At 50.8% G+C, this 18,911-nt stretch overlaps 1 non-coding gene and 1 pseudogene across 1 annotated transcript; both read right to left on the bottom strand.

Moving 5' to 3' along the window:
• Positions 1-3,558: 3,558 nt before the first annotated feature.
• Positions 3,559-3,737, bottom strand: LOC132247857 (U2 spliceosomal RNA; annotated as a pseudogene).
• A 13,787-nt stretch (positions 3,738-17,524) lies between these two features.
• On the bottom strand, positions 17,525-17,713 carry LOC132247891 (U2 spliceosomal RNA). Its single transcript, XR_009459293.1, has one exon. It is a non-coding gene; the product is annotated as a U2 spliceosomal RNA (small nuclear RNA).
• Between the last annotated feature and the right edge of the window lie 1,198 nt (positions 17,714-18,911).

Below are 18,911 nucleotides of genomic sequence, written 5' to 3'. Positions count from 1 at the left end.
CTTTCTACCTTCCCTGCTGGTGCATACACATTCCATAAAATCACTTCCTCCCCCCCCACCCTCAAGTTCACCCTTTGCAGCCTCCCATCCACCAACATTTTAACACCCTTCACCTGCCAATCCTGCCCCCCCCCCCCCCCAATTAACACTCCCACTGCCTATTATCCTCTGCCCTGGCCCACCATGATTGTCCCCAACCCCATCTTCTCCGCAGGTGCCTGTAATCCCTGCTTCACCCAATTCCACATCCTTGCAAACAAAATATATCTGCCTCCTTCTGCTCCAGGCATTCTCTTATCCTTTCCCATTTCTTTCTCCCTAATAAACTCCTCACATTTAGGGACACTATCCGCAACATTCTCTTTCAGCCCACCGCTTCACCTCCCCCCCCTTTCCCTCTCAAACCTTCTTTTACTCCCCTCCCCATCCCCTCTGCCCACATTCCCATAGCTCTCACTAAAGCCACAGTGGCCATCAGGCTTAAGAAACCCTTCTCCCCACTCTCCCTGCCACTTCCCAGACTCTTCCCTTCTTTCTCCCCCTCCCCCAACAACTTTTTTCCCTTCCCCATCTCTTCTTCCCCTTCCTGCTTCTTGTCTCCCCCTTTCCTCCCCTTCGCTTTCTTCACCTCCTTTCCCCCACTACTTTCAGCACTTTCCCTCTGTCTTGCCAGTGCCTCTCCACTTTCCCTCCCATCTACTTCCCTTGCCCCCTCTTCCTTCTCAAATTTCTTCAGACTCTCTTCCTTCCCCCCCTCCCCCTTATCCTCCCCACACCCCCCCATACCCGCCCTTTCTTCAGCCCCGGTTATTCCCTCCATGGAGGGTACTGAGGACACACTGTCCTCCTCTCCCTCTTCATCTTCCTCCCCCTCCCCCCCCACCTCCCCCAAGGATTCTACATCCTCCTCCTCCCTCTCCAGTTCCTTCCCCCGAGCCCAACCAGCATACGATATAGGGCACTCCCGCAAAAAATGCCCCTCTTTCCCACAAATAATACATTTCCCAACCGTCGTGCACACCCATGCCCTATGCCCCTATCCCCCACACCGAAAGCAAACTGTAAACTCGCAAAACACCGCCAGGTGCCCCTCCTTCCCACAAGTTGAACACAGCTTGGTTGCCCAAAATAATAAACATACCCCTTGTTTGGCCCCAAAAAACACGTAGAAGACAAATGCTTGACCCCCCCCCCGCTCCCCCCCTCAAACAGCAACACCCGTGCCCTCCATGCCCCATTCCAGATCTTATACTTATCGAGAATCCATTCTACCCACATGACCCTCTGCACCTTGCCCTCTAACCATCTCGCCACGTCCTCCTGCTCCACCATATCGTTAAACAAACGTATCACCAACACTCTCCCCCGTTCTTTTTCCCCCGCCTCAAAGCGTATCCCCTTCAGTGCCCCCTCCCTCCTCAATTTATCATGCCACACCCAGAAGTCATCATAAGCCCTTCTCTTCCAGAAGGAAATAGTCCACGCCCGGTTGTTTTCATGCATGATAACCGCGCTCAAGTCCTTCGCATCCACTCCGCAGTCTCCGAATAGTATTCTTTCCATAAACTCTGCCCTTTGTAGTCTCGATTCTCCCAAAAATCCCTCTTTCAACAAAGTCGCTTTTATCCTTAGCTTTACCCACCGCCGTGGGTCGTTCTTTCCCCACATGGGTCCTGTGTTATCTCCTCCTTCACCGCATTCTTCCTCGCCCCATTCTTTCCCCCTCACACTCTCGCTCCGCTGGTCCCACTGTACCTGTTGCTCCTTCTCTTCTTTCTTCCCTGCTTTCTCGCCTCTTGCCACCTCCTCCACTTCCTTCTCTTCCCTCAGCCATTCTTCCTGCTTCCGCTTTCTACCTGCCACCATCCACACGCCCTCCTCCATTGGCTGACCATTCTCCGCTGTCGCCTCCTTCCGCCGCTCCTCGTCCACCAGCATACTCCTCCTCGCAATTGATCCTTCTTTCATAGAAAACGCTCCGTCCGCTGCCGCCATCTCCTCCTAGCTCTCCGTCTCCCATTGGCCCAACCGGGAGACAGCCAGGCTTCTGCCCAGCCATCCCCGATCTGAGCCTTCAAAGAGGCCGAGAAGCGATAACCCGCCCAACCCCGGAGGGGGAGCAGGTGCCCCAGGCCGGCAGCCCAGGGGGCCCGGCGAGCAGGGCCAGGGGCAGCCCCGGCAGTGGGGGTTGCTCGGTTGGTCCCGGGGCCTGGCGACTGAGCTACTGGCTGGCTCTCCTGCGGGCGGGAAAGCGGGGGCTGGCAGGTGCGTGCTGCTCCTTCCTCCACTCGACTCAACGATTTCATAGATGTTTGGGCTGGAAGGGACCTCAGAAGATCAAGTCCGTCCAGCCCCCTGCCCAAAGGGCCGGAAGGAAGTCTGCTGGGGTCAGTGGATCCCAGCAAGAGAAGCATCCCGTTTGCTCTTGAAGGGGTTCAAGGGAGGCAGGCGCTCAAACTGAACCGAACCATCTCCGGTGGCAGGCTGTTCCCGACAGACCTTGCCTTGGGGGCTCGGACAGGAAAGAAATTCTTCCTCCTGTCCAGCCTGAAACGGCCTTGTAGTAGTTAGTTGATGACCGTTCGACCGGGTCGTCCTCCCTTCCTTGGGACGCTCGCTCTGGTGAACAAACGCGTTCCCCCAGCTACTGGTTGGCGGTCAACTTAGAGGTGGCCATCAGATTGCCCCCGAGCGAGCGAGCGAGCCTGGGCTTTATCCAGGCTCAAGAGCCCCAGGCAGGGCTCTCAGCCTGTTATCGTAAGGTCTGCTTCCCTGACCTCTGATCTTGCACTGCGGGTGTGGCTCTTCTCTGGATGGACTCTCTCCAGCTTCTCCACGTCAGGTCCTTTTTGAATTGTGGAGCCAGCCAAAAACTGGACGCAGTACTCCAGCTGAGGCGGAGTACAAGGGGAGAAGGACGTCCCGCCCGCCCGGGATTTGCTCGAGAAGCATCTCTGGATGCAAGCCAGCGTTTGGGTCACTTGACTAGCTGGCAGCATCGCGCCGCAGACTCGACTCAGGCTTGCTTCCTTCTGTTTGCCCCGGTCTCCATCTACTGCTTTCATTTGACTTGCGCTTGCATATGCCCCGCCACTCACTCTGGCTTTGGTCCTCAGCAGTGGTGACAACGCTCGACAAAGGCAGCATCTGGTCTTGAGCGGCCTTGCAGGCCGACTTGGAAAGAGGCTGCAAGGCCTGCCTGCCAATAGCCGGGAAGGCCCCGGCCTCCCCAACCCACCCTCCAGGCACTGCTTCCAGGCCCGCGGCGGGCCCCACAGGCTGGGTGGGCTCCTGGCCTGCACCCCCGCCGCCCAGGCCCCGCAGCCCCGGCCTCCCCCCCGGCAGGAGGCGCTGGCGGGGCTGTGCTGCCTGCCAAGCAGGAGGACAGACGCGCACTCACTCCCTCCCTCCCCTCCATGTCAGTATGCTGCCCGCCCAGCCAGCGGCATTCCTTTGCATAGGGTCTGCCCCCTGGGGCTGCCCAGGGGCCACGGCCCTGCCCCTGCTGCCGCTGCTTTTGGAACCCAGAGAGGAGGAAGGTGGCACTCCCCTGGGAGGGGAGCAGGCACTGGGCCCAGAGGCACTGCAATACTGGGCCAATGCGTGGAGGGTCTGGAGCAAGCTCCAAGGCCCACTCCTGGCACCAAAAATGCATTTAATGCCTCGGTCCTCACATCGAGGACATATCAGCAATTAAACTGATAAGAACAGATTTTTTTTTTTTTATTTAAAGCCATACCACGTTTACCACCACCAACAAAATTTCCACTTTCTCAGTTCAGAACTCTAAATAACAACATTCACCTCATAACATAACAAAATTTTCCCATACAAACAAAGAAACGCTTCTCCCCTTTTTACAGGCTCAACTCACAAAGGGTTCCAGCTCCATCTTGATTATCAACACGTAACATAACATACATCATAACATTGGTTCTCTTCAACTTTCCCTTTCCCCTTCCTTCCCTCTTACTCAAACAATTTCCTCCAATCAATACCTTCCCATTCCCCTTCCCTCCTATAGTACCCCAACTCCACATATGCCAAATAAACACATTCCCGTGATGTAAAACAAAGCCCCTTCTGGACCAGTAAACACCTTGTTTTCCACAATGCCATCCGTGTACACAACAGTAATGCCCGAATCTCCCATTCCCACACTTTATGCCTCGCCAAACCGTACACCGCTCCCTCGTAACTCTCACAATCCCCCCACCCTGTCTCTTTACAAAACCTCGCCACCCTCTGCCAGACCTTCTCCGCGTGCGAACATTCCCACAACACGTGGGACACCGTTTCCTCCCTGCCACACAGTTCCCTCGGGCACTCCCCTGACCTTATCAACCCCCATTTCCTCTGCTCCGCCCTCACCAGTAGCACCCTCCTAACCACCCGCCACGCAAAATCCTCGTGCTCCCCCTTCCATCTTTTCCCCACTATCCCCTTCCAGACCCTTCCCACCTGCCCTTCTGACAACTCCCCTATATCTGCCATCTCATCCCTTCCTCTGATTTCCTTCAGCACCCGCTTTGCTTCCTTCAGTCCCTCACACCCTAACCCCTCCAACCCCCTTCGCCCTCAAAAAACCCCACCCCCGTGCATACCACTTGGCCGGTCTCTCAGCCTACAAACTTGTCCACCTCCCTCCATATAACCCCAACCTCCTTAAATACCTTCCCGCCCAATATCTACACATTGCCCCCACTTTCCTCCCCTCCAGGCCCGCAAGTCGCACCACCCCTTTCCAGAAGTGCACATACAGAAAAACCTCTAGTTCCAGCACGCCCCAGCCTCCCAAGTCCTCCCCCTTATATACCTCTCTCCTCCCCACCTTCTCCATCTGCCCACCCCAAAAAGAGAGACATTTCCCTTTGCACCCACCTCACCTGCAACCAGGTGGGCGGGTACACTATTGCCACAAAGAAAATTGTCAGCAGCAAAGACTGTTTCATAATCCCCACCTTCCCCCAGAACGACAGCTTCCTCTTTCTCCATAGCCCTACCACTTTCCTCACCCTCCCTCGAACCTCCTCCCACGCCCGTTCCCCCTTCCCCTTCATATCCATAGAGACTCCCAGCACCTTCAAACCCTCCTTCTGCACCCACCACCCCACCTCCTCCAGTCCGGCCCACTCCCCCACCGCCAACAAACTACTTTTCCCTTTGTTCACCCGTGGCCCCGCTGCTTCCCAATATTCCTTAATTCCTTCCACCACCCTCTCCAGCAACCCCTTATCCCTCACCATAAACATCACGTCATCCATGTACAGTGTCACCCTCCCATCCCTCCTCACCTTCTGTGCCAATGGCTCTATGCCGCACACAAACAGCCCCGGAGAGAGGGGGCACCCCTGGCGCACCCCTCTCTCCACCCTGAATTCCTCTCCCAAACAGCCCTTCACCAAGATTCTGCTCCTCGCCCCTCTATACAGGGCTCTCACCCACCCCACGAATTTCCCAGGAAAACCCATCCGCCCCAACACCTCAAACAGGAACCCGTGCTCCAAACTGTCATAGGCCTTCTCTAGGTCTACACTGCCCACCACCACCTTCCACCCCCTCTCCCCCACGTACTCCAACATATCCCTCCATACCCACTGTGTATCCCCCAACCTCCTACCCTTCACTGCACACATCTGGTCTTCCCCCACCACCTCCCCCATCACCTTCCCCATTCTTGCTGCCAGCACCTTTGAGAGCAACTTATAGTCTACATTCAATAATGTAATAGGTCTCCAATTCTTCAACACCTCCTTGTCCCCTTTCTTGTGCAGTAACACCACCACCCCCACCACAAAACCCTCCCCCGCCTCCCCTGACCCCATCACCTCCCAGAACACCTCCACCACGTCCCCCCCCCCCACCCCCCAAAACCGCTCGTAGAATTCAGCCGGCAACCCATCCAAACCCGGCGTCTTCCCCTTCATCTGCCCCAGCACCTCCTTCACCTCTTCCTCCGTGATGTCCCTCTCCAACTCCACCCTCTCCCTCTCTTCTACCCTCTTTTCCAACTCCCCCAAAAACCTCTCCCCTGCCATCCCATCCACCTCCCGCTTTTTATACAGCTCCGCATAGAATCCTGTCACCTCCTTCAACACCTCCCTTTGCTTCTCTACTCGCACCCCCTCCCCTGTGACCACTGCCCCCACTTCCCTGCTCCCTTTCTTCACCTTCTCTGCAAAATACTTCCCCCATTCTTTCCCCTCCCCCATCCACAGTGCCAGTGCTAAAAACATCCTCTCCTGCTCCTTCCCCCAAAACCACTCCTCCACTGTCCGCTTCGCCTCCCCCAACTCTCGCGCTTCACTTCCTTTCCCCCCATCGCTTCCTGAATCAACCCCTGAACCTTCCCCTGCAGTCTCCCCAGCTCCTTCCTCTTCTCCCACGCCTGCTGTTTCCCAACTCGAATAAACCACCCCCTGATCTTCTCCTTCATAACCCTCCACCACTCCCAATGAGACTTAAACAGCACCCTTGTTGTTTTCCACCTCTCATATTCCCTCCCAAACACCAGTTCGTCTTCCAGTACTCCTGTGTTCAGCTTCCACACCCCCCTCCCTCTCCCAACCTGTAACTCTACCCTCAACATCCTGTGATCGCTAAACCCAACTTCCACCACCTCCTTCCTTTCCACCCCCACCCTTTCTGAAACCAAACAAACAAAATCAATTCCCAAAACCTTCTCCCCCCCCCCCCAGTTCGGTCCTCGTTCCCAACCGCTCCCCCCTCCAGACACCCACCAGCCCCTCTTCCTGAACCCAGTTCCCCAAACACCTCCCCATGCTGTCCAAACTTCCCCAGCCAATCCCCCCCTTCTCTATCCCCTCCCTCAATAATGCAGTTAGTCCCCTACAAACACCTTCTTCCCTCCCCCACATATTGTCAATCTCCGAAAGAATTCCCTCCACTCCTCCTTCACAGCTGGTGCATAGACATTGAACACCCCCACCTCCTCCCCCCCCACCTCTACCCTCATGTGTTGCAATTGCCCCTCAATTAACACCTCCACCCCAAGCACTCACCCATGTTTCATTCACTAAAATCCCCACCCCTGCCACCTTATTTCCACCCACCCCTGCCCACCACGACCTTCCCTTATCCTCATCTTCTCTGCAGCACCCCATAATCCCCCTCCCACCCAATCCCACACTCTTGTAAACAAATAATATCAGCCCTTAACGCCCTCAAATACCCTCCCACCCTTTCCTACCTTTTCTTAGATAAGACTCCTCACATTCAAGGAGACAACACAAAATTCCCCTTCCATGGCAATCAACAGAAATGAAAATTCCCCCCCTCACACCTCATCCCCACTCCCACTCTGATGCCTCCAGTGAGGCCTCTACCCCTTTCCTCCATTTCCCAGGTGGTTCAAACAGCCCCTCCACTGTTCTTGGGCTCAGAAATCCCAAACTTTCCTTCCTTTCCCCTTCTCCCTCCCTCTGCTCTTTCTTCTTCCCCTTCCCTTCTTCCTTTCCATCTTCTGCTTGCACCCCTAGCTTCTTCTTCCCCTTTTCCTCCCCTCGTTTCTTCTTTTTCTTGAGACTCCCCTCCCACCCTTGTTCAATTGCCTCCACCTCCTCCAGTTGCTCTGCCCACCCCTTCTCTTGTGTTTGACCCGTTGTTTGTCCCATTTTTGTTCCATTTCCAACTCCGCCAGCATACCCCTCAAATGTTGCGATGCCGCATCGCCCCCCTCTTCCCCCTTCTGTTCCTTCATCTCCAACTTCTCCTCCTCCACCAGCTCCTTGACTGCCTCTGATCCCCTCTTTACCCTCCTCCTCCCCCCCAGACCTTTCCTCCACAAACATCTCTCCTCCCTCTTCTAGCACACCCATCTGTTCCTCCTCCTCCATTTCTCTCTCCTCCCCCCCCCCCCCACTCCTCACGACTCCCCGCCATCCGCACTAGATTTGCGTAGGACGAGGGGCACGTCTGCTGTATGTGCCCCTCCTGCCCGCAACCCTTACATACAAAGCTCTCCTTGCAGAATTGAGCTGTGTGCCCCAGCCCCCTGCAGCAATAACACACCCTAAGTTGGCAGAACGCCGCCAGGTGCCCCTCTTGCCCACACCTATTGCACAGCTTGGGCTGGTCGCGATACACCACATATCCCCTACACGGCCCAACTTGCACTGCCAAAGCCAAGTGCTTAACCGCCCCGGGGCTCCCCACCACCTCATGGAGCACTACCTTCGCCCTCCATGCCCCTGTCCAAACCCCCCACCAATCACATTCTTTTTCTACAAATGTCACTCTCTCCACCCTCTGTTCCAACCATCTTCTCACATTGTCCTTATGCAACATGTCTGTAAACATCTTAATATACAGCACTCTCTCCCGTGCCTTCCGCCCCATATCAAACACCAACCCCTCCAGCTCCCCTCGTTTCAATGCCTCCTCACTCGCCTTCCAAAAGGCAGCATAACTTTACTCATTTTCAAGTCACATTCCAGACCTTCCTGTTGTCGAAGGGCACCACACAGTGCAAGTCCCTCGGATTCACTTTGAGAGTCTTCAAGAGGACCTCAGCCATAAAGTCTCCGCGCCTCAGTCTTATTTCCCTTATACCCCTCAAGGGCAAAGGTTACCTTCACCCTCCATTTTGTCCCCTGGGCTCCATTTTCTTCCTCTTCAGGGTCCCCCTCTCCTGCCGCCTCCTTCTCTTGCCCCTGGGTCTCCCGACAACTCCCTGCTGCCAGCAATGCTCCTCTCTCTTTGGGGGTCTTCTGCCCCCCCCGCTTCCACTTGGGCCTTCCCTTTCCGCTGCACACGGGTCCACCCTTCCTCCGCCGTTCGCTCACCAACTCCATCGTCCCTTCTGCTGATCTGGTTCGCCCATCGCCGCCGCTGCCCCTGAACTCTATCCTCCTCAGCCCTCGTCTCTGCTGTCATTTGCATACCAATCTGCATCCCGATCTGCATATTGGGCCTCGCCTTCGTAGCTGCCATCTCTCTCTGCTCCGCTGTCCCCTCCGTCTTCCCTGGTGCTCTGCTCATGGCCCTCTAGAGGCCTCATGTCGAGGATGTATCAGTTCTCGAACCGAACCACCTCCGGTGGCAGGCTGTTCCCGACAGACCTTGCCTTGGGGGCTCAGACAAGAAAGAAATTCTTCCTCCTGTCCAGCCTGAAACGGCCTTGTAGTAGTTAGTTGATGACCGTTTGACCTGGCCATCATCCCTTCCTTGGGGCCCTCGCTCGCTCGGGTGAACAAACGCGTTCCCCCAGCTACTGGTTGGTGGTCAACTTAGAGGCGGCCATCAGATCGCCCCCGAGCGAGTGAGTGAGCCTGGGCTTTATCCAGGCTCAAGAGCCCCAGGGCTCTCAGCCTGCCATCACAGGGTCTGCTTCCCTGACCTGTGATTGTGCGCGCGCGGCTCTTCTCTGGACAGGCTCTCTCCAGCTTCTCCACCTCACATCCATTTTGAATTGTGGAGCCAGCCCAACACTGGACGCAGTACTCCAGCTGCAGCCTCGCTGAGGCCTATTACAAGGGGAGAAGGACGATGTCCTAGGCTTTGCTTGAGAAGCGTCTCTGGATGCAAGCCAGCCTTTTGGTCGCTTGACTAGCTGCAGCATCGCACTGCAGGCTCACCTTGCCTTGCCTCGGGCTTCTTTCCGTTTGCCCTGGTCTCCGTCTACTGGTTTCATTTGACTTGCACTTGTGCACGCCCCGCCACTCTGGCTTTGTTCGGCGGCGGCAGCAGCGTCAACGACAACGACCACCCTGGACGAAGGCAGCATCTGGTCTTAAGCGGCCTCACAGGCCAAGCCAGAGACCTGGCAAGAGACACAGAAAAAGGCTGCAAGGCCTGCCTGCCAGTAGCTGGGAAAGCCCTGGCCTCCCCGACCCACCCTCCAGGTGCTGCTTTCAGGCCTGCAGCCGGCCCCGGCAGGCTCCCGGCCCGCACCCCCCCGCCTGCCCAGGTCCAGGCCCAGGCCCTGCGGCCCCGGGCAGGGCCCTGGCTTCTCCTGGGCAGGAGGCAGGAGCCTTGTGCTGCCTGCCACGCCAGAGGGCGCTGCTCACTTGCTCGCTCCCTTCCTCCCTCCCCTGTCAGTGTGCTGCCTGCCCAGCAGCAAACCTTTGCATAGAGTCTGCCCCCTGGGGGCACCCAGGAGCTACAGCCCCACCCCTGCTGCCGCTGCCATGCGCAGGTTTGTTATTACCCTGAAATAGAATAGTTTTCTGATAGCATACTGTTAAGCTTACAATAATTTGGATTATTAAGAAGTATTAGCTTTACAGCTGAATACAAGGCATGACCTGTGGCCTAGCAATACAGCTGACCACAAGGCAGAATGATAGCTAGGCCTTTGCTTGTGTCAAGTAATCATTTTAACTCAGAAAATGCTTAACGGAGTTAAAAAGTGGATCTGTATCTGTGTGCTGAAAAAAATCAGCTACAGCAAGTAGTAAAATAAGACAGGGAAACCATTGTTCTGGGTGCACTGGTTGTGTCCTTGAGAAGTATCTACTACTGTATAAGGTTTTGCTAACATATTATAATGTTACTGTTACTTTTAGCTTTTAATAAGTGCTAGTTCAGCTTAATAGAAATATGCTCTTACAAAGATTTGCAAAGCACCACCCAAGTATTGCTTTGTTGTTAACCATGTAGTCTTGCCTTGTTGTAAGAAGTATAAAAGATCGCCTCACCCTTGAGGGGGGGCCATTTTGCCTTTTGCTGGCTTTGTTCTTTGCTCAAGCAAAGAAACAGTTGTCTTTCTTTACCCGCATTGTCTGTCTATCAAATTAGAGCTAGACAACGAACCTTAGGGAGGTTTCTCCCACCACAATTTGGCACCCCAGATGGGACCCATATAGCTTGGAGCCTTTGGAGACCTCCATCCCCCGACACCCCAGCACGCACCAGGTGAGTTCACCTATTTGGGTCAGTCTTGGGAGGTGGACAGTCCCCTTGGGACCAATAAGGCGGGATCCTCAAGTCGGGTAAAGGAACTGTACCGGCGAGTACCTCAGGTCAGGTATGTTTTTGGTTTCTATCTGGTTTTAACCTCTAGAGGTCTCTGGAAGCAGTCTTTGAGGGTATCTGTCTGCTGATTTAAAAGCTGTTAGAGCGGCAGCCTGGCTGAAAGGCGAAAGACACAGATATAAGGTAGAAATGCTGTTATAACGGCCAATGACTAGGGCTCGGACTCAAGACGCCCCTCCTCACAGAGAAAGCCAGTGGAGTCTGAGAACACCGGTTGTTGTATGTGGACAAAACAGCTCCTAGGCAGGTAGAACTTAAGGAAATAAGACTGCTTGTGCTTGGATATAATCATGGGTTCCAGTCTAGGAAAAGCTATTCCCGATTCACCCCTTGATTTTATGATTAAGTTTTGGAAACATTTGGAGGGACGGGCAGAACTGTCCAAGTCTCGTATGGCAGAACTCTGTTTAACTAATTGGACGTCTTATACGTCCCAGTTAGATTTGGGAAGACAATGGCCAGAAAATGGATCGTTTGACCCAAATTGTCTGGCTGCCTTATGAAAGATCTTGGAGGACCCCTGCCTCAACCTAATAAATTATTGGTATTTATGAGACAATGTTGCTAGTAAACCTTTAGCTTCCCTGACCCCTGCATCTTTCCAGAATCTGTTAGCTCCCCTTCTGTGTCCAAAACCTGCTACACCACCGTCATATTCAGAAGCTGATTACAGACCCATGCCTAGGCCCCCTAACCTACCATTGATACCACCCCCAATGTTTGAACCCCAAAACATTGCCCCCGGGCTGGCCGAGGGACTGAGAAGTCTTCGGGAGGCATCACCTCGATTGTCTCTCTCGGAATCCCCGAGTCCCGGATCTGGAGAGGGATCCAGAGATCCCTCTCCAGATTCCAGTTCCACTCCGATTTCAAATCGCACTCGTCAAAAATTGTCTAAGCCTGCACTTCAGTTACCTCTAAGAGAATACCCTGTGCCTGGTGAGGGTGGAGAAGTTATCAGTCACTGGACACATGCTCCGTTCTCCACCACCGACCTCTTAAACTGGCAAGAAAACACCCCCAGGCTCAGAGATGATCCCGAAGTAGTTCTAAGGCGCTTCAAAACCATTTTCATAACTCATAACCCCTCCTGGTCAGATGTCATGCAGCTTCTCAAAAGCCTCTTAGCTACGGATGAGAAGACTCAAGTACTACGCCATGCTGACCAATTTCTAGCCGATCAGCCCCATGAAAACCACCCCATGCCTAATGGCGTGCCTAGGCAAAATCCAAGTTAGAATTACAGTCAGGAAAGGGGGCAAAATTCAATACGAATACTAAAAGACAGCATTTTAAAAGGATTAAAGAAAGCAGGAGATAAAACTACAAACTGGTCCAAAGTGACAGCTACTGTTCAGGGCCCTGAAAAACACCCTTCAGACTACTTTGAAAGACTCTATAAAGCTATACATCAGTATGGACACATGGAGCCCGAGACACCTGCCACTTTGCCTGTGTTAAAACTTGTATTCATAAGTCAGGCTAGCAAAGAGATTAAAAAGAAGCTCCAACCTGACACTGAGGGTGTTGAGAATAAATCCATGACAAAAATCTTAGCCATTGCTACTAAAACTTTTATTAAGCCCCCCCCCGCCAAAAAAAACAAACCCCAAAAGATACAGAAGAACCAGTCTTTTGAGATCATAAAGCTGCCCGCAGCTTACTTGTCTGCACAATTAGATCCAGTGGCAAAGGGGGGAGTAGGCTGCCTTTGCACAGTGGTAGCAGCTGCAACAATAGTCGAAAAAGCCCAGGAATTAGTCCTCGGATACCCCCTTATCCTAAAGGCTCCACAAGCAGTAGCCCTCCTCCTCCAGAAAAATACTCAACATTTTTCTCATCAGAGAATGAACAAATAGAAAGCCACACTTTTAATGGCTACAGACTTGGTCATAGAGAGATGCAATACCCTGAATCTGGCTTATTACCTCTACCCAGCAATGGGGAACCAGACTCCCACGATTGCCTTCAAGTTGCAGCATTTTCAGACAAACCCAGGATAGATCTTAGTGACTTACCCTTAGACAACCCTGACTTGATTTTTTTTTTTGTAGATGGCTCTTCAATTTAGTCAATGGAGTTAAAAGAATGGGTTATGCAATAGTAACTCCATTTAAAGTACTTAAAGCTGAACCACTGCCTGGGCAGTTGAGCTCGCAGGCGGCTGAACTTACTGCCCTTACAGGAGCTTGTCAATTAACATTGGGCCACTCTGTAAATATTTGGACTGATTCTAAGTATGCCTTTGGAATCAGTCATGCCACTGGACAATTGTGGAAACACAGAGGATTTATGACAGCCTCTGGAACTAAAGTATCAAATGCTAAACAAGTCAATGATCTCCTATGAGCTATAATGTTGCCAAAAGCCATAGCTGTAATGCATTGCCCAGCCCACACCAAAAAGGGAGATCAAGTCTCAAAAGGCAATGCCCTGGCCAATGCTGCAGCTCAAACAGCAGCCTTACTGCCGCTATCCGCCCTAGCCTTCCAAGCTCAAATTTCTCAGTCAAAGGCATATTTGGAAATACTGCTAGAGCCAAAAATGTACAAGTCTGCACCACCTTTAGAACAACAGAGATAGAAAGCGGCAGGAGCCACCTGTGAAAAAGATGGAATATGGCAATTGCCAGATGAAAGGATAGTGCTACCTAAAGCAGCCCTTAGACCCTATCTGCAACAACTCCATCAAAGAGAGCATTTAGGTTATGAAAAACTTGCCACTATCACTAACAGGCTGTTCTACACACCCGGAGTCTACCACAAAGCAAAAAGGCTTTTAGAACACTACAGTACATACAAAAAAGTTTAATATCAAAGAAAAAAAAAAATCAGGACCCCCTGGAGCCTGCCCCTGGGCTTATACTCCCTTTGCAAGACTACAAATAGATTTTACTGATATGCCTGAAGACAATGAGTACAAAAACCTCCTAATAATTATTGACCAACTCACAGGGTGGGTAGAAGCCTTCCCCACCAGAAGAGCTACAGCACAACAAGTAGTAAAAATACTCCTTAATAAAATTATACCCAGGTTTGGTCCTCCACGTATCATTAAAAGCACTCAAGGATTACATTTTACTGCTGACTTAAATAAAACACTGGCCAGCTGCCTAGGAATAGAATATAAATTCCATACCCCTTGGCACCCAGAAAGCTCAGGACAAGTAAAAAAAATGAATCAAACCCTAAAACAAAAAATTGAAAAGCTATGTGCTGAGAGCAGGTTAAAATGGACTAAGATTCTCCCACTGGCCCTTACATCCATCAGAATGACCCCCCCAAAAAAACTAAAGCTCAGCCCTTACAAGCTGCTGTTTAGACACCCTGTTCCCCAACATTTCCCCTTACTACCGGCTCACACGTCTTCTCTTTTAGGCGATAAAGGACTCACCTCTTATATTTTATCTCTACAGTCTCAGTTAAAATCTCTCCATAGGTATGCTGCTTTAAGCCAACCCCTCCCTGCCGATGTCCCAACACATCGCATCCAGCCTGGAGGCTGGGTGTATATAAAAAGTTTAAGGGGAGACCGTTTCCAAGTTAAGTGACAAGGACCGTATGTAGTCCTCCTCACCTCCCACACCGCCATAAGAGTATCAGAAAAAGACAACTGGATTCATTATACTCATACAAAGAAGACAGAAGTTTCATCAGAGCTCAGGATTGGCTCCAACGCGAGCTTCCCTGACCTGGAAAAGGGGAAGCCAGAAGAAGACGACTGCAGATTTCACAGGAGCACCGCACGCCCACCTGACCGCGACAAGGGTGAGCCAGAAACGGACAAAAAAATTAAGACAAACACCTCCTGGACCTGCAGCCCATTAGATAATATAAAACTCAAACTAACCAAGGTCCACTAATGAACTGTCACCCTTTTGGGGTCCTGCCCAGCCCAGAGAGCACCGAACTCCAAGTACTGCATCCTCTAGACACTTTTGGATCAGCTGAAACCAAGCACTTTGAGACTGTAACATGTCCCAGAAGATCAGTTATTAAGAGCTGCAGGGTTATACATACTGTTTGTGCTGATTTTTATTATAATATGGTTTTTATAACTATGTTATTTCTAATCTTTCTCTTTGCTGGAGAAATAAGTCTCTCACAGGGGTCGGCTATAGCTGCCAGTTGCTATAAGTGTGCTAATCCTGGTGCCCGAGGTTTTCCTGTCTGAATAAGTGATTCAATCGAACTCTCTGATATAGCCGGGAAGGTCAACATTGCCCCTTGATATCCTCCCTCACATTGCTGTAGTTCAGCAGAAGTTCGGGTATTTACTTATGGAACAGAATATTGTATAAAGCCTAGCCCCACCCAGTTTTCAGACAATTTACAAAATCTCCTCAGGCTAAGGCTACTCTTAAGCCTACTGTTGCCCATATCTCTGATAACAATATGCATCTCCAATATGTTGACAGAGCCGCTAAAGCAGAAAACCAAAGTGATTGTTGGGTGTACAGTCATTTTCCTCTCCACACCCAAGGACAAATTCCCATGACTCCCATCCCCTTGGGCCCCGAGTCACTTTTAAACCCCTCTAATAACCAAGCTTGGGACCAAAGTCAGCAGGAGTTCCTTTTAATAAAGCCTGTTGTTAAAAATTGGTGTTTCTATATAAACTGCTCAGTATCAGACTGCATTAATTTAGACACAAACATATGTCACCACTATTTTACTAGTTCAAGTGGAGGAGACTGGCATAATAACAACACAGCAACTCCTACCTATTGCAGCTCTTACAATGATTTCTACAACAACAACAACTTAACCAAGGGCACTAATCCTATCTGCACCCCCATCTCCTCTTTAAATAATACCTTGTGGTATTGTTTGTACACTGATACCTCCCGGGGACAACGCTTCTTCAATGGAACTGCAAATCCTTCCTTTAAATCAGAGGGTGAACGCGGGGTGCTAGGATTAGGAAACGGGGGCTGAATACCTCCTAAGTATTCAAACCTCGCTGCTTTAAAAGGAAAATACTGGGTGTGTGGCTCCCACGCCTACCATAAAATCCCTGCCAAAGGAAAAGGTATCTGCTATCCGGCAATGCTAAAACCCTCTATGTCCTTCGCCACGCACCTTCCACGGGGCAGGTGGCGAAACAAGAGGGATTTGCAAGAAAGCCGTGATATAGTAGACAAATATCAAAAAACTCCGCTTACCAAAGGAGTATTAGTCGGGTGTTCTTTAGCAGATATACTCCCGGGAATAGACACTGCTTGTCTTGGAAGATTTACACCATGCCTGCAAGCTGTGATAAAAATCATGGCTCATAAATTTAGTAAAGATCACAAGGAACTCTCAAAGGCCATTGCTGCCTTGGCTGACACCAAGAAGAACTCTGACAAATGATAATTGAAAACCGTATAGCCCTTGATTTTCTCCTTGCTGCTCAAGGGGGAGCTTGTGCGGATATCAGACCAGAATGTTGCGTTTGGGTTAACAGTTCTTTTACAATAGTACAAACCCACCTCAATGATACAGCTGTCCATATCCAAAAAGCTAAAGATATAGCTAAAATCCCCAAAGATACATCTCTTAGTTGGCTCACTAATTGGTTGCCTTCCCTTACGGGATGGCTTAGACCTTTTATATTAAGCTTAATCGGAATTGTTATAACTATAATCTGCCTGTTGTGCTGTTTTCAGTGTCTGTGCTGTCTAGGACAACAGTTTATGCAAAGACAAGTAAAAATATATGGTCAGTTTATACAAATATCCATCATCAATCATCCAAACCTAACCCCACAAAAAGTTAAATACCTAAAAGTGTGTTCCAAAATTTCCTCTGGAAAATTAAAACAAAGGGAGGAATTGTAGTGCACAGGTTTGTTATTACCCTGAAATAAAATAGTTTTTTGATAGCATACTGTTAGGCTTACAATAATTTGGATTATTAAGAAGTATTAGCTTTACAGCTGAATACAAGGCATGACCTGTGGCCTAGCAATACAGCTGACCACATGGCAGAATGGTACAAGCAAAGGCTTAGCTGTCATATAATCATTAACTCTATTAAGCATTTTTCAAGTTAAAAAGTAGATCTGTGTCTGTGTGCTGAAAAGTCAGCTACAGCAAGAAGCAAGATAAGACAGGGAAACCATTGTTCTGGGTGCACTGGTTGTGTCCTTGAGAAGTATCTACTACTGTATAAGGTTTTGCTAACATATTATAATGTTACTGTTACTTAACTTTTAGCTTTTAGAAAGTGCTAGTTCAGCTTAATAGAAATATGCCGTTACAAAGATTTGCAAAGCACCACCCAAGTATTGCTTTGTTGTTAACCATGTAGTCTTGCCTTGCTGTAAGAAGTATAAAAGATCACCTCACCCTTGGGGGGGGGGGGGGGGCATTTTGCCTTTTGCTGGCTTTATGGTCTTTGCTCTAGCAAATAAACAGCTGTCTGTCTTTACCCGCGTTGTCTGTCTATCAAATTACAGCTAGACAACCAACCTTAGGGAGGTTTCTCCCACCACACACTGCTTTTGGAACCCAGAGAGGAGGAAGGCAGAGCGCTCCCCCAGAAGGGGAGCAGGCACCGGGCCAAGAGGCACTACAATACCGGGCTGATGCGTGGAGGGGCTAGAGCAAGCTCTGAGGCCCGCTCCCAGCACCAAAAATGCGTTTAATGCGTCAGTCCTCGCATCGAGAACATATCAGCAATTAAACTGATAAGAACAGATTTTTTTTTTTTTAATTGACATAGTACCAAAATATTGAAATCTCAACTCAAACAACAAAGACTTTGATTATCCCACTCCAAACGCAAACCGTTTACATAAATTCCCATCATACTACATTACTTTCAAAACAACCAAAGGACAATTACACTTCTTTTCTCCAAACAGAAACCCAACTTGGAACAGACATCCAAAAAACCCCTTTTAACCCTTCAAACTAACCCTTCCCCATTCCCCTTTTTTTACTCTACACCAAAATCCTAATGGCTATCCCTCCCTTCACTCAAAAAGCCTCCTCCACTCCATCCCCTCCCACTCCCCTTTCCCTCTACTACTATAAGATCCCAACTCTGCATACAATAAGTAAATACACTCCCGTGATGAAAAATAAAGCCCTTTTTGCACCCACAAACACCTCGCTTTCCAAATCGCCACCTGTGCACAAAGTAATAACACCCTAACCTCCCTCTTCCTACAACCCACTAACCCATACAGCGCCCCTTCAAAACTCACACAATCCCCCCACCCCATTGCCTCACAAAACCTCCCCACCCTCCGCCGGACCCGTTGAGCAAAAGCACATTCCCATAGCACATGAACAATAGTCTCCTCCCACGGACACTCCGCCGACCTTGTGAGACCCCACTATCGCTGTTCTGCCCTCACAGGGATCACCCTACAAACCACCCGCCATGTGAAATCCTCATGCTCCCCCTTCCACCTTTTCCCAACTATCCCTTTCTGTACACTCCCCACCTGCATCCCCGATAATTCCCCTATATCTGACATTGCATCCCACCCGCTTTGCATCCCTCAAACCCTCATACCCTACCCCTTCCAAACCCTTTGCCCTCAAAAAATTCCACCCTCTCGTGTACCACTTTGCTGGCTTTTCAGCCCACACCCCGGTCCACCGCCCCCCATACAAACCCAGCCTTCTCAAAAACCTCCCCGCCCAGTATCTGCAAAACTCCCCTACTTTCCTCCCTTCCAACCCCGCCGCCCTCACCACCCCCTTCCAAAAATGTGCATAGACAAAAGCTTCCAATTCCAGTACCCCCCACCCTCCCAGCTCCTCCCTCTTATACACCTCCCCCCTTGCCACCCTCTCCATCTCCTCCCCCCCCCCCTGAAAAATAAATAAACTTCCCTCTGTACCCGCCTCACCTGCAGCCAAGTGGGCAGGTACACCATCGTCACAAATAAAACCATCAGTAATGAAAACTGCTTTATGA

Source organism: Alligator mississippiensis, chromosome 1 (genome assembly GCF_030867095.1).
Source record: "Alligator mississippiensis isolate rAllMis1 chromosome 1, rAllMis1, whole genome shotgun sequence".
NCBI classification, from domain to species: domain Eukaryota; kingdom Metazoa; phylum Chordata; order Crocodylia; family Alligatoridae; genus Alligator; species Alligator mississippiensis.
The sequence above is the reverse complement of the archived record's forward strand: the minus strand, read 5'-3'. Positions and strand labels throughout refer to the sequence as shown.